The sequence below is a fragment of the Oncorhynchus masou genome, chromosome 29 (genome assembly GCF_036934945.1).
Source record: "Oncorhynchus masou masou isolate Uvic2021 chromosome 29, UVic_Omas_1.1, whole genome shotgun sequence".
In the NCBI taxonomy this organism is placed as follows: domain Eukaryota; kingdom Metazoa; phylum Chordata; class Actinopteri; order Salmoniformes; family Salmonidae; genus Oncorhynchus; species Oncorhynchus masou.
The window spans coordinates 18,260,676-18,276,886 of NC_088240.1; the positions used below are offsets into that span (position 1 = coordinate 18,260,676).

At 45.3% G+C, this 16,211-nt stretch overlaps 1 protein-coding gene across 1 annotated transcript in view; it reads right to left on the bottom strand.

Annotated features, from left to right (window-relative positions):
- The window catches only part of LOC135519106 (probable G-protein coupled receptor 156), a 47,739-nt gene extending 36,755 nt beyond the window's left edge, over positions 1 to 10,984 (bottom strand). The window contains exon 1 of the mRNA XM_064944168.1: positions 10,728 to 10,984. The gene's annotated coding sequence lies outside the window, so the exon portion shown is untranslated. The remainder of the gene's footprint in view (positions 1 to 10,727) is intronic.
- Positions 10,985 to 16,211: the final 5,227 nt, after the last annotated feature.

Sequence of the window (16,211 nt, forward strand, 5' to 3'; positions counted from 1 at the left end):
GCTGTTGCTAGCTAATTTGTCCTGTGAGATAAGCATGATAAACTTGATGAATCTCTCCTCAATCATCTTTCTTTCTTCTCTTTTGTGGATTTTTTATGGTGGTTGGCAACCAACTTTAACCTCGCTCAGCTCTCACATCTTGTAATCACCCAGGTGGGTATATTCTTGTAATAATCAATGAGTAGAAGGGAGGATGAGACTTTCAGCAAGTTAAGTATCTAAACTAGAACCAAGTTCTATTTTAGCGCCTGGCTGTTGTAAGGATCGACGCTGGAGATGAGAAGCAGGTACAGGGAGTGAACATTTAATAACTATGGACAGGAACAGAATATAGACAGAGTCTGGACAGGGGAAAGAGAAACGACAATAATGCTGACACGGGGATGAAACAGAGGAAACAGACAGATAGGGAAGGCAATTAAAACGTGAAGGAGTCCAGCTGAGTCCAATGAGCGCTGATGAGCGTAATGATGGTGACATGTGTGTGTAATGAAAGGTAGCCTGAGAGGGAGAGCGAGAGCAGGTGTGACAGTACCCCCTCCTCCCCCTAGGGGCGCCACCCGGCATCCCCCCTGGGAGAGCCTGACGGGCCGACCAAGGCATGGGAGCCTGGCGAGCGGGCTGAGGCATGGGAGCCTGAAGATCCGACTGAAGCATGAAAGGCTGACGATCCTGTTGAGGCGTGAGAGCCTGATGGGTCGGCTGAGGCATGATGTGGGATGGGAGCCCGATGAGCCGGCTGAGGCGTAGGAGCCCGACGAGCCAGCTGAGCTATGACGTGGGATGGGAGCCTGCCAACCCAACCGGGACAAGGAAACCTCTCTAGCCAGCTAAGGCGTGGAAGCCTGACAAGCCAAATGAGACACCCCCGATTCCATTGGCCACAGCACCCGGACCCAACGTCACCAACAAAACAAAAAACAAAAACCTCCCTGATGCTTCGTATCACTATACGTCAGCATTCTGTAAGGATCGATACTGGAGACGAGAAGCAGGTACAGGGAGTGAACATTTAATCACCACGGACAGGAACAGAAAATAGACAGCGTCTGGTAGGGGAAACAGAAACGACAATAATGCTTACACGGGGATGAAACAGAGGAAACAGACAGATAGTGTCAGGATTTGGCCAGGGTTGTTCCGGGTTTTGGTCACTAGATGCCCCCATTGTGCTTTTTGACCTTATGTTTTTTCCCTTGTTCCCCATTATTATTTGCACCTGTACCTCGTTTCCCCTGATTGTATTTAAACCCTTAGTTTCCCTCAGTTCTGTGCTCTGTGTTTGTATGTTAGCACCCAGCCCTAGTGTTCTGTGTTTTCTTGTCGATTCCGGTGGATGCTCTTGTGGAATTCTGTTTTTGTTTTTGAGTGTCTCTTGAGGCTTTTTGTGCTATTCCTACCACCTTTTGGATTTGCCATTTTTGTATTTAAGGACTTCTCCTTTTTACTTAATTAAATACACCGTCTTAAGTACTGCTGTGTCTGCCTCATCTTCTGGGTTCTGCTGACTATTCGTGGCTCAGTTGGTTAAGTGACTGTTTCTCACTCCGGAGACCCAGGTTCGTAACCGGGTCCTGACAGAAACACAGAGCCAAAAATGAACCCAGAGGCAGCCAGTTCCCAGGACCTTTTTGCCATGCTGTCCCACCACCAGGAGACTGTCCAACGCCACGAAGCCGCCCTGGTTCAGCAAGAGGCCTTAATGGCTAGACATTCTCATCTTCTGTCGGAGATGCTGACTTCCATTAAGCAAATATCTGATCGTCTTACCCCGGCAACAGTTCCCGTCCCAGTACCTCAGATTCACGTACCCATGGCAGTTAACCCCCTGGCTGAACCTCGTCTTCCACCTCCCCAACGGTTCTCAGGTGATCCAAGTGCTTGTAAAGGGTTTCTCACCCAATGTTCTCTCTCCTTTGAGCTACAACCCTCGTCGTTTCCCACCGACCGGTCTAAGATCGCTTATATCATCACCCTGCTGTCGGAAAAAGCACTGGCCTGGGCTACTGCTGTGTGGGATGCCCATAGTTCCTGCTGTGCCAGCTACTCTGCCTTTGCTGAGGAATTCAAACGAGTGTTTCAAGGTCCAAGCAGTGGTTCTGACTCAGCCAAACAGCTCCTGACTCTCCACCAAGGTTGGCGCAGCGTGACGGACTATGCCATCCAGTTCCGCACGGTGGCAACAGCAAGTGGCTGGAACAACGAGGCGCTCACGGTGTGCTTTCTGAAAGGCCTTTCCGACACTATCCAAGATGAACTGGCCACTCGGGAACCACCGGACAATCTCGAGTCCCTGATCAAGTTGGCCTCACGCATTGACCAGCGTCTGAGAGAGAGAGAACTCAACCGTAGACCTCTAGCCCCTATCAGTCCCAGCTCCGAGTCCCCACCTTTATCCTCGCTGGCTCCATCGGAACCCATGCAGATTGGACGCATCTCCCAGGCTGAGAGAGACCGCCGGATGAGGGAGCGACGCTGTCTATATTGCGGCAAACCGGGCCATTTCCGTTCCACGTGTCCCGGGCTCCAGGGAAACGCTCTGTCCCGTACAGACCGGGGGAACTGTAACGGGAAACATAACCTCCTCCCATCCGTCCAACTCCCGTCTGCTCATTCCAGTCACCCTCTCCTGGGACAACCACAAGCTTCACCTTCAAGCCTTGGTAGACTCTGGAGCCGCAGGTAACTTCATGGATGGTGTCTGGGCGAAGGAGAATGGCGTTCCCTCTGAACCTCTAAGTGAACCCATGAGGGTCACTACATTGGATGGAAGCCCTTTAGGATCTGGACTTGTCACTCATGTCACTACCTCCTTGCGACTTTCAGTTTCACAACACCAGGAATTGATGAACTTTCATTTGATCTCCTGTTCCGAGTTCCCTCTCGTCCTTGGATACCCCTGGCTTCACAGCCATAACCCTCACATCGACTGGTCTGTGGGCACTATCAAGCAGTGGGGTCCTACGTGCCAAGCTACTTGTATTTTCCAGAATTCCCCGAGTTCTACTCCCGAGTCTTTAGAATCCATCGACCTGACCCGAGTTCCCGAGTTCCCATGACCTCAAACTGGTGTTTAGCAAACAGAGGGCCACCATGCTACCACCCCATAGACCTTACGATTGCCCCGTCGACCTGTTTCCGGGCACTTGCCCCCCCAGGGGTCGGATCTTTTCCCTATCTCCACCCGAACAAGCTGCTATGGATACCTACATCAAGGACGCTCTGGAAGCAGGCCTCATGCGTCCATCCACCTCCCCGGCGGGAGCAGGGTTTTTCTTTGTGGCCAAGAAAGACAGTGGATTACGTCCTTGCATCGACTACCGGGGACTCAATGCCATAACCGTCCGTAACCGTTACCCGCTACCCCTTATTGCCACAGCCTTCGAGCTGCTCCAGGAAGCAGTTGTTTTCACTAAGCTTGACCTGCGGAACGCATACCATCTTGTGCGGATCAGACCTGGTGACGAGTTGAAGACCGCTTTCAACACGCCTACTGGTCACTATGAATACTTGGTGATGCCCTTCGGCCTGACCAACGCCCCAGCGGTGTTCCAAGCGCTCATAAACGATGTGCTTAGGGATATGCTTAACATATTTGTGTTCGTTTACTTGGATGACATCCTCATCTTTTCGAGCTCCCTTCAAGAACACACTAAGCATGTCAGACAAGTACTCAAACGCCTCCTGGACAGCCATCTGTACGTTAAGCCGGAAAAATGTGAATTCCATTCATCCCGAGTACAATTCCTGGGATTTGTAGTGGAACCCGGTCGAGTCCAAATGGACCCCAGGAAGGTAGGGGCGGTAGCGGATTGGCCCACCCCCAAATCCGTTAAGGAAGTTCAGCGTTTCCTGGGCTTCACAAACTTTTACCGCAAGTTCATCAAGAACTTCAGCTTGGTGGCAGCCCCTCTCTCAGCTTTAACCAAGGGTGGCAATGCAAGGTTTTTGTGGGGAAGAGAAGCTGAGACGGCCTTCCAAGGACTCAAGCAGCGCGTTCTCTCTGCTCCCATCCTGATACTACCGACTACGGATGAACCATTTGTGGTGGAGGTAGACGCATCAGAGGTTGGTGTTGGAGCTGTCCTGTCTCAGAGGGGTGAAGACAAGAAGCTTCATCCGTGCGCTTTCTTCTCACACCGGCTTACCCCGACTGAGAGGAACTACGATGTGGGGGATCGTGAACTCCTAGCGGTTAAGATGGCATTGAAGGAATGGAGACACTGGCTCGAGGGGGCTTCTCACTCGTTTCAAGTGCTTACGGACCACAAAAATCTGGAGTATATCCAGCAGGCGAAGCGGTTGAACTCTAGACAAGCTAGATGGTCTCTTTTCTTCAATCGATTCCAGTTTATCCTCACCTATCGGCCCGGGTCGAAGAATCTCAAACCGGATGCCCTGTCCCGAGTCTACGCTCCTGCCATTCGAGATGACACGGACATGCCTGTCCTTCCTGCTGCTAAGATTGTGGCTCCGATCTCGTGGCAAGTTGAGGATACCGTGAGACGTGCTCAAGCTAGCGAACCGGACCCGAAAGGAGATCCTGCCAATCGGTTGTTTGTCCCCAAGGCAGTGAGGACTCAGGTCCTTCTGTGGGGGCACTCCTCTTGCCTCACCTGTCATCCGGGCGTAGGTCGCACCTTGGAGTTCATCCAGCGTAAGTTCTGGTGGCCTACCATAAGAGAAGACGTTGCCACTTTCGTCAATGCCTGTCCCATGTGCTGCCAGGGCAAATCTTCTCACCTCCGCCCTCAAGGACTCCTTCACCCTTTACCTGTTCCCCACAGACCCTGGTCCCATATCTCATTGGACTTTATTACTGGACTTCCTCCATCCCATGGCAATACTACTATCCTAGTCATAATCGACAGGTTTTCAAAGGCGGCCAGGTTCGTCCCTCTGACTAAGTTACCTTCTGCCAAGGAAACGGCTGAGTTGGTAATTAATCATGTGTTCCGAGTCTTCGGCATTCCTCAAGATATGATTTCTGACAGAGGTCCCCAGTTCGCCTCAAGGTTTTGGAAGGCCTTCTGCCAACTCATGGGGGCTTCTGCCAGTCTATCTTCAGGGTACCATCCGGAGTCCAACGGCCAAACAGAGAGGATGAATCAAGAGCTGGAAACCACCCTCCGATGTATGACTCGTGACAACCCGTCCACATGGTCATCCTTTATTGTTTGGGCCGAATACGCGCACAACACCTTGCGCTCCTCCTCCACTGGTATGTCCCCGCACGAGTGTCAGTTTGGCTATGCTCCTCCATTGTTCCCGGACCAGGAGGCAGAAGTCAGAGTGCCTTCAGCCTTGAAGTTCGTCAGACGCTGTCGGCTTATGTGGAGGAAGACCCGTCTTAATCTTATGCGTTCCTCACAGAGGTACCAACAACAAGCCAACAGACGTCGCCATCCCGGGCCTACCCTGCGCCCCGGCCAGAGAGTCTGGCTCTCCACAAGAAACTTACCTCTACGGGTGGAGTCTCGCAAGCTGTCCCAAAAATACATCGGTCCCTTCAAGGTTGCCAGGAGAGTTAACCCAGTTTCTTATCGCCTACACTTACCCAGATCCCTTAAGATTAATCCCACATTTCACATTTCACTGTTAAAACCTGTTGTTTTTTCTCCCCTTGTCCCGGCAGACAGACCTCCCCCTCCGCCTCGTGTCATTGGAGGCCAGCCGGCTTATACCGTCCATCGGATACTGGATTCCCGCCGGGTGCAGCGGTCCTGGCAGTATCTGGTGGACTGGGAAGGCTACGGTCCCGAGGAGCGCTCCTGGGTTCCTGCCAAAGACATCCTGGATCCTGACCTCATTCGTCAGTTCAGGGCCCTCCACCCTCCATCCGGGTTTTGGTCACTAGATGCCCCCATTGTGCTTTTTGACCTTATGTTTTTTCCCTTGTTCCCCATTATTATTTGCACCTGTACCTCGTTTCCCCTGATTGTATTTAAACCCTTAGTTTCCCTCAGTTCTGTGCTCTGTGTTTGTATGTTAGCACCCAGCCCTAGTGTTCTGTGTTTTCTTGTCGATTCCGGTGGATGCTCTTGTGGAATTCTGTTTTTGTTTTTGAGTGTCTCTTGAGGCTTTTTTGTGCTATTCCTACCACCTTTTGGATTTGCCATTTTTGTATTTAAGGACTTCTCCTTTTTACTTAATTAAATACGTCTTAAGTACTGCTGTGTCTGCCTCATCTTCTGGGTTCTGCTGACTATTCGTGGCTCAGTTGGTTAAGTGACTGTTTCTCACTCCGGAGACCCAGGTTTGTAACCGGGTCCTGACAGATAGGGAAGGCAATTAAAACGTGAAGAAGTCCAGCTGAGTCCAATGAGCGCTGATGAGCGTAATGATGGTGACAGGTGTGTGTAATGAAAGGCAGCCTGGCGCCCTCAAGCACCTGAGAGGGAGAGCGGCAGCAGGCGTGACAGCTATGCAGACCCCGCGAGCAGTTTGGATGAAAATATTGAATAATATGTACAGTACCAGTCAAAAGTTAGGACACACCTACTCATTCATGGGTATTTCTTTATTTGTTACTATTTTCTACATTATAAAAATAGTGAAGACTTTAAAACTATGAAATAACACATATGGAATCATGTAGTAACCAAAAAATATATAATTATATTTGAGATTCTTCAAAGTAGCCAACCTTTGCCTTGATGACAGCTTTGCACACTCATGGCAATCTCTTAATCAGCTTCATGAGAAATGCTTTTCAAACAGTCTTGAAGGAGTTCCCACATATGATGAGCACTTGTTGGCTGCTTTTCCTTTACTCTGCGGTCCAACTCATCCCAAACCATCTCAATTGGGTTGAGGTCAAGTGATTATGGAAGCCAGGTCATCTGATGCAGCACTCCATCACTCTTTTTGGTCAAATAGCCCTTACACAGCCTGGAGGTGTGTTTTGGGTCATTGTCCTGTTGAAAAACAAAAGATAGTCCCATATAGCGCAAACCAGATGGGGTGGCATATCGCTGCAGAATGCTGTGGTAGCCATGCTGGTTAAGTGTGTCTTGAATAAATAAATCACTGACAGTGTCACCAGCAAAGCACCCCCACACATCACACCTCCTCCTCCATGCTTCACAGTGGGAACCACACATTCGGAAATCATCTGTTCACCTCCTCTGCATCTCACAAAGACGTGGGGGTGTGAACCAAAAATCTCAAATTTGGACTCATCAGACAAAAGGCCATATTTGCACCAGTCTAACGTCTATTGCTCATGTTTCTTGGCCAAAGCCATTTTTTCTTATTATTGGTGTCCTTTAGTAGTGGTTTCCTTGCAGCAATTTAACCATGAAGGTCTCTTCTGAACAGTTGATGTTGAGATGTGTCTGTTACTTGAAATCTGTGAAGGATTTGTTTTGGTTGAAATTTCTGAGGCTGGTAACTCTAATTAACGTATCCTTTGCAGCAGATAATTGTATAATTGTATCATTTTTGTATTTATAAAAGCTAAATCAGAGTCCATATCATTTGGTTCAAAATAAAACAGAATATCAGAGTCTCTCAGATTAACATTAATAGTTGTTTCTTTTAAGATGAAATATTTTAACTCACTCCAAAATCTTACGACATAACAATCCCAAAATAAATGGTCAAGAGTTTCTGGGTCACAACCACAAAATACACATTTATTATCAAAAGCTATTTTGAATCTGTTTATAATAAAGGTCTTCACATGGTAGATTCTATGAATGAGTTTGTATGATACTTCTTTCACCTTATTAGATATACAATATTTGCTAGACAACAACAAGACTTTGTTCCAATTCACTTGTCCTAGGGCTGCATTCCAGTATATTCAAGGAGAGGGAATAGTAAAATCTTGACATTGTTTCTTATATACATGTTATTACATTTATAGTTTAAAATGTCAATTCCTTCTAGCTGTATTGAGGCTAGAAAATCCTCAACAGTTGCACTTGGAGTAATGTTATATTATCCTAAAAGAAGAATAGCACCTTTAGGGACAGCTCTAACAACAATTTGATACTCCTCAGGAGAGAATGTAACATTGTGTGTTCTCCTGGATTCTGGATAATCATATAGTTGTCCATCATTATTCAATAATTGTTTAACTGAGATAATGTTGTTGTCAAACCAGTTCTGGAAAAAAAATACTTGTTTTTATATTTTATGTCTTTATTATTCCAAATTGTATATCTTTGTGGATAAAAATAATGTTTGTACATGAGGTTCCAAGTTAGAAGTACTTGTTTATGAAAGTTAGCAAGATTAATAGGGATTTTACCCACATCAAAGTTGCATTTCAGTAAGAATTCTAGACCCCAAAACTGTTGGAATATTAAATGAGGGATTATATGCCAAATGTAATCCTTATTTCTTAAATAGTGTTTTATCCATTTGATCTTAAAGATTATATTAGAGGTTTTAAAATCCAGAGCATTCAACCCTCCCTCACTTTGGGTGCTACATATTACCGCTTTTATTAAATAATGAGGTTTGGTATCAGCCATTTTAGTTACTGACAGAGGAACATCCAAGGCAAGGTAAACTCATCTGGACCTTCAGATTGTGATAAAAGTACACGTCCAGATGAAGATCTCTTAATAACCAGGAGTTAAATCTCTTTACAATCTTCTCTACAATAGGAGAGACATTTAAGTTGGCCCTTTCTTTCTGATCTTTGCGTACATTCATTTGTGATAATGTGAGTTTCCATTGATCAAACATCATAAGGCAATGGTTTGTGACCCAGCCCGAGGATGCTCATAGAATTCCTCCCACCTTATTCACCATTCCTTAACCCAATTGAGGAGTTCTTTTCAGCATGGAGGTGGAAGGTGTACGATCGTCAGCCACACACACAGATGACCCTGCTGGCTGCAATGGATGCAGCATGTAGACGCATGCAGAGGATGGATAAGGCATTCCAAAAGATTCTTTCCACGTTGCATTGGAAGGGAAAATATCCGGTGTGATGTGGATGAGAATAAGTGGGCCGACAGACAGGAACGTCTGGATGTGTAGAGACAGCACAACAGTGCTGCGGGCAAAGTTGTGCCTTAGGGGTGGTTTCCTGTGTTTCTTTCTAATTTAGTTTTTTTCCTTTGTGCCACTTGGGTTGTCCAGTCTCTTTCAATCAATAACCCACATGCAGTCATATGTAAATAGTACTGTTGAAATTGATATATGCCATAGAAGTGCAGCCTTGTGCATTTTCAATACAGTAGCTGTCATCCAAACTGTAGCCTAAGTTTACATCAGGTAATACTGTCAAAGTACACAGTTACATTGACAACATGCCTAAACATTTTGACGACCTTGTCCGTGAACAATGACTCAATGACTTATCATTCTGATGACACTGACATGATCATTGGTATGAATATTTACTTTTGAGAGATGTACTAAGGATTTTTAGTGACTGACTAGCTTTAGAAACATATCTAGTGTATATTGCAGTTTGTACAAATTGTTCTGAGAAATGCACTTATTATTTTGCACAAGTTAGTGATGTGAAAAATGCACCAAAGCGACTGAGAAAAACTGTAATACCCTCAATAGCTTTCCTGACTTCATTATGATCTTTCAAAAACAATTGTGAACATTTTATCTCTTTATGTTGTATCTGTTTACCCCTAAAACAATTCTTATTTATATAAAGTGCCATAACTTGTGTAAACAATACAAATAAGAAAGGAGAAATTGGGCATCCTTCTTTAATTCTGCATCTAATGCGAAGTTCCATGGGAGAATTTAACAGAGCTGTTACTATTATTGTAAAATGTCATAATTACACTTTGAAAATATTGACCAAAACCAAAAAAATTGAAGAGTCTCAAAAAGAAAATAATGTTCAACTGTATCAAAAGCCTTGTAAAAGTCTACAAATAAAATAAAGCTATCTTCCATTGTAGTCTATCAAGTCCTGTACTAGTCAAATATTATTACATATATGTCTCCCCTTCATAAAACCAGACTGGGTATCATCAATGATTTGACCAAGACCTTTTTAAGTCTTTCTGCAAAGATGGATGCAAGTAGCTTTCCATCATTGTTCATTAATGTGATTGGTCTCCAATTTTCTATCATAGGATCTTTGTTTGGTTTGGGTATTACAGAAATGAGTCCTTGTATCATAAAAACAGACAGGACCCCTAAATCAATTGCCTCCTTAAAAACATTAAATAAAAATTCAACAATATCTTCCTGAAAATATTTATAGAATTCACTAACAAGGCCATCATTCCCTGGATATTTGTTCTCTTTTAATTTGCTGATACATTTTTAAAATTGAATTAATATAAATGAATGAATCTAGTAGGATAGGCATTACTGGAATTGCACAGTATTATTCCAACCGAATAGAGTGGAAATATATATAAAACACCGAAATGTCACGTTTTTACTGCACTGTGCCTTTAATTTTTTTTAAACGTACAGGGTTCAAATCCTAATTTTCAATCTCAAAAGTCTACCACCAACTCAATGAATGGCACACTTTCCTGCACTGGTTTATCATATAGGTTTTCATGAAAATCTCATTTAAAAGCACATTCCATTTCAAAAGCTATGATTATAACGCACATCTTCAAACTTTATTTGATTAAAAAATAGATACATCGGGTGGGTATTTTTGCAATAGCACAATCATATTAGCAACTAGTTTCGGTGTTATGCTCTATGATTCCGTCTCTCGATAATAAAGGATCAATTTATTAACAGACGAAACAGATAGATAACGTATGCAGACGAACCTGACGGAGGAGCTAACTTCCCGGTAATAATGTCCGTATGGTGCGTAGAGTGTCCCGGCGCCTCGCCGCTGTCCTCGCTCCATCGCTGGCGTCTCACCAAGTAAAACAAACTGTCCAGTGAAGTTTAGCTCCAACTCCACTGCGACCCATTGTGAAACACTCCCAAGAATCCAATTCGAAGACTTCTTTGATAATCCTTTTTGACAAATGAGAACTCTCCTAAATCCTATCCCAAAATTTACCCTGGTGTCAGTGAGAAAAAGTACATTCAGAATTGCAACAAGTTTTCATGAGCAGGGGGGAGTGAGATATTGAGGAAGGGAGTGTGTGTGTCGCTGTAATTAACGTTAGTGGGTAGCGCGGAAGCTGTATTCAACTCGCGGGCACATATTGTTTGCAAATAGAGAACATGGGAGCACAGGGGGTATTTGAAAAGGGGGTATTTGACAATGCAGTTTCACCAAACACACTACCGTTTGTTTCTTTTTGACTGAGTTCCCCAGCCGAGAAACCCACGGATATAGAAATTGCCTGTGTCGCCTCCCAGTGGGCAACAAGTTGTTACATCAGCGTTGTTTCCGCGTCATTTAAACAGCAAATATATATCTGATGACATGGTGACACGTTGATTTCACGTCATTTGACATCTCAACCAAAAGTTACTCAAAACTAACCATTGAAGTGAAGTATTAACATGATCAAACCCCCCACAACCCCCCAGAGTCCCCCACAACAACCAAGGTCCCGGCGGCCACGTCCAGACAGTGCTGCGGCGCCTAGGACGATGCGTCTAGGGGAGAGATATCCTCTGGGCCCCGAAGGACGGGACAGTGATTGATTCGGAAGAGCAGGAGGAGGCGAGTTCGATAAGGACTCACCCTGCTCCCGTACAAAGGACCGAAAACAGCTTTTTAACAAAGTGACTTTTTTTATAGATGTTTTCGTGTCTTAAACATGTTTTACTTTTGTTAAATGATTTGTACAGATTTTAAATGGCTTTTATATATTTGATGTATTTATAAAGAAAATTACTTTTATTTACGGTTGTTTCTATTGGTTTAAACATGTACTTTTTAACACATTTAAATGTAATATTCGTATGCTGTGTTTATGCTTTTATGACGTTTTTATGTGTATAAAATGATGTACGAAAATATATATGAGCTGTTTAAAAGGAAATGTAATAATACAACTTTTCCAAAAGAAAAAAAATGTATCATGATCAAAGGGAGTGGTTATGAATGGTTATGTAAGAAAAGTAATGGTTAGGCCCATGGCTGTGTTGCTTATAGGCTACAGTTTGCTTTCATGTCTCAAATTACATTACTTCTGTACCATCTGAATGGGAGTTCCATGCTAAAAATCGCACCATGTACACGCTATGTTCAAATGGTTGATACCAGACTGCCAAATAATACATGTGTTCACCATTGTTTCACTTTGATAGGCAGCAGGTGACACTGAACAGTCATATGGGACTGAGTTGTGCGTGGGACAGGCTTGGGCATCCCCTTACTGTACCAATACATATTATTGGAATACCCCACAATACAGTGGAAAGAAACACAGATGTATTTAAAACAATATTACTCCATTACTATGGAGAGGGCAGATGGCGATTAGGTTTGTAGGCCTACTGCAAAGGGATGAACAATTTACAAATTAATGTAATATCTATATATATAAAGAGAGAGAACAAAGTTCCAGAAAAAAACATCTCCTTCCAGATCACTCTGCAGCCGAACCCCATGTAAATAATTCAGCGCTTGTTACATCAGCCAACCTAGGCATAAAGGTGTTATTAGCACATCACAGGGATTTACGGTGTGAGCCTGCATGTGGGGTCATTCCTGACAAGGGACTGTCACATGTAGACTACTGACAGCTATGTTTTGGGGGAGAGAGAGAGTTGAGAGAGAAACACAAAGCAAGAGATAGACACAAGATAAGGGCAACCAGTGAAGAACAAACACCATTGTAAATACAACCCATATGTAAAGGTTTTCTTCCTCTTCTGATAAGGAATAGGATGGATCGGACCAATGCGCAGCGTGGTAAGTGTTCATGTTATATTTATTAGAACAGAAACACTAAACAAAATAACAAAGAGAGTAAACAAAAACAAAACAGTCCTGTAAGGTGCAGCAACTCAAAACAGAAAACAACTACCCACAAATCAAAGTGGGAAAACAGGCTGCCTAAGTATGGTTCTCAATCAGAGACAGCGATAAACAGCTGCCTCTGATTGGGAACCAAACCAGGCCAAACACAGAAATACCCCCCCCCCCCCCCACACACACCTCCAAAGGAGCGGACTCCAGCAGCAAAACCTAAACCCATAGGGGAGGGTCTGGGTGGGCATCTGTCCACGGTGGCGGCTCTGGCACGGGACGTGGACCCCACTCCACCATAGTCTTGGCCCACTTAAGTGGCGCCTTTGGAGCGGCGACCCTCGACGCCGACCTAGGACTGGGGACCCTTGCATCATTCCCCGAATAGATGGGAGACTCCGGCAGTGCCGGACATGCGGGCGACTCCGGCAGCTTCGGAGTGATGGGCGGCTCTGGCAGCTCCTGACTGACGGGCGGCTCTGACAGCTCCTGACTAACGGGCGGCTCTAGCAGCTCCCACCCCAACTCGCGCCCTGACCAAACTAAAATAGAAACATAAAAAAGGAACTAAGGTCAGGCCGTGAGATTTTGAGTGAAAACCTCCTTCCATCATCAAGGGCATTGAAGATGAAACGTGGCTGGGTCTTTCAGCATGACAATGATCCCAAACACACCGCCCGGGCAACGAAGGAGTGGCTTTGTAAGAAGCATTTCAAGGTCCAGGAGTGGCCTAGCCAGTCTCCAGATCTCAACCCCATAGAAAATCTTTGGAGGGAGTTGAAAGTCCGTGTTGCACAGCAACAGCCCCAAAACATCATCGCTCTAGAGGAGATCTGCATGGAGGAATGGACCAAAATACCAGCAACAGTGTGTGAAAACCTTGTGAAGACTTACAGAAAACGTTTGACCTCTGTCATTGCCAACAAAGGGTATATAACAAAGTATTGAGATAATCTTTTGTTATTGACCAAATACTTATTTTCCACCATACTTGGCAAATAAATTTATTAAAAATCCTACAATGTGATTTTCTGGATTTGTTTTTCTCATTTTGTCTGTCATAGTTGAAGTGTACCTATGATGAAAATTACAGGCCTCTCTCATCTTTTTAAGTGGGAGAACTTGCACAATTGGTTGCTGACTAAATACTTTTTTGCCCCACTGTATGTGCTGAGAGAAGGACAGTGCCTAGCCATACTCCTAAGTACTTGTATGAGGTGACAACCTCAAACTCTAAACTCTCAGAGGCAGTAATAACACCTGTGGGAAGAGCGGCATTCTTCTTACCACACCACATGACCTTTGTTTTGAGGGTTATCAGAACGAGGTTAAGGGTAGAGAAAGTTTGTTGGACACTAAGAAAGCTTTGTTGTCGACCATTTAACACAAAATCTGGGGAGGGTCCAGCGGAGTATAAGACTGTATCATCTGCATATAAATGGATGAGAGAGCTTCCTACTGCCTGAGCTATGATGTTGATGTTAAATGTGAGACCAGAGGAAAAAAAAATCTAGACCACCTGTACTCCACACACAGAGATGCGTGCAGAGCTGTCCCTTGCCCTCCATTTGGCAAATCTGACAATAATTCTATCCTCCTGATTCCTGCTTTCAAGCAAAAATGAAAGCAGGATGCACCAATGACTCGGTCTATAAAAAAATGGCCCCTTGTGAAGCAGATGCTAAACTACAGGACTGCTTTGCTGGCACAGACTGGAATATGTTCCGGGATTCTTGAGGTGTACACCACATCAGTCACTTGCTTTATCAATAAGTTCATCGAGGACGTCATCCCCACAGTGACTGTACATACATACCCCAATCAGAAGCCATGGATTACAGGCAACATTCGCACTGAGCTAAAAGGTAGAGCTGCTGCTTTCAAGAAGTGGGACTCTAATACAGAAGCTTACAAGAAATCCCGCTATGCCCTCCGACGAACCATAAAACAGGCAAAACATCAATACATGACTAAGATCGAATCGTACTACACCGGCTCCGACGCTCGTCGGATGTGGCAGGGCTTGCAAACTATTACAGACTACAAAGGGAAGCACAGTTGAGAGCTGCCCAGGGACACAAGCCTACCAGATGAGCTAAATGACTTCTATGCTCACTTCGAGGCAAGTAACACTGAAATATGCATGAGAGCATCAGCTGTTCGAGGTGACTGTGTGATCACACTCTCTGCAGCCGATGTCAGTAAGACCTTTAAACAGGTCAACATTCACAAGGTCGCAGGGCCAGATGGATTACCAGGACGTGTACTCCGAGCATGCGCTGAACAACTGGCTCCCTGTCTGAGTCGGTAATACCAAGCAGACCACCATAGACCCTGTGCCCAAGAACACGAAGGTAACCTGCCTAAATGACAACCGACCCGTAGGACTCATGTCTGTATCCATGAAATGCTTTGAAAGGCTGGTCACGGCTCAAATCAACACCATTATCCCAGAGACCCCCTCCAATTTGCATACCGCACCAACAGACCCACAGATGATGCAATCTCTATTGCACTCCACACTGCCCTTTCACACCTGGACAAAAGGAACACCGATGTGAGAATGCTATTCAATGACTACAGCTCAGCGTTCAACACCATAGTGCCCTCATAGCTCATCACTAAGCTAAGGACCGTGGGACTAAACACCTCCCTCTGCAACTGGATCCTGGACTTCTTGACGGGCCGCCCCGACGTGGTAAGGGTAGGTAACAACACATCTGCCACGCTGATCCTCAACACTGGAGCCCCTCAGGGGTGCGTGCTCAGCTCCCTCCTGTACTCCCTGTCCACTCATAACTCCACTGCCAGGCACGACTCCAATACCATCATTAAGTATGCTGATGACACAACAGTGATCAGCAGCCTGATCACCGACAACGATGAGACAGCCTATAGGGGGGAGATCAGAGACCTGACAGTGTGGTGCAAAACAAAGGAGATGATTGTAGACCACAGGAAAAGGAGGACCGAGCACGTATCGACGAGGCTGTAGTGGAGCAGGATGAGAGCTTCAAGTTCCTTGGCGTCCACATCACCAACAAACTAACAAGGTCCAAGCACACCATGACAGTCATGAAGAGGGCACGACAAAAACTATTCTCACTCAGGAGAATGAAAAGATTTAGCATGGGTCCTCCAATCCTCAAAAGGTTCTACAGCTGCAACATCGAGAGCATCCTGACGGGTTGCATCACCGCCTGGTAAGGTAGTTGTTCGGCCTCCACCTGCAAAGCACTACAGAGGGTAGTGTGTATGGCCCAGTACATCACCGGGGCCATCCAGGACCTCTATTCCAGGCGATGTCAGAGGACGGCCCTACAAATTGTCAAAGACTCCAGCCACCCTAGTCATAGACAACAGTCTATGTTCT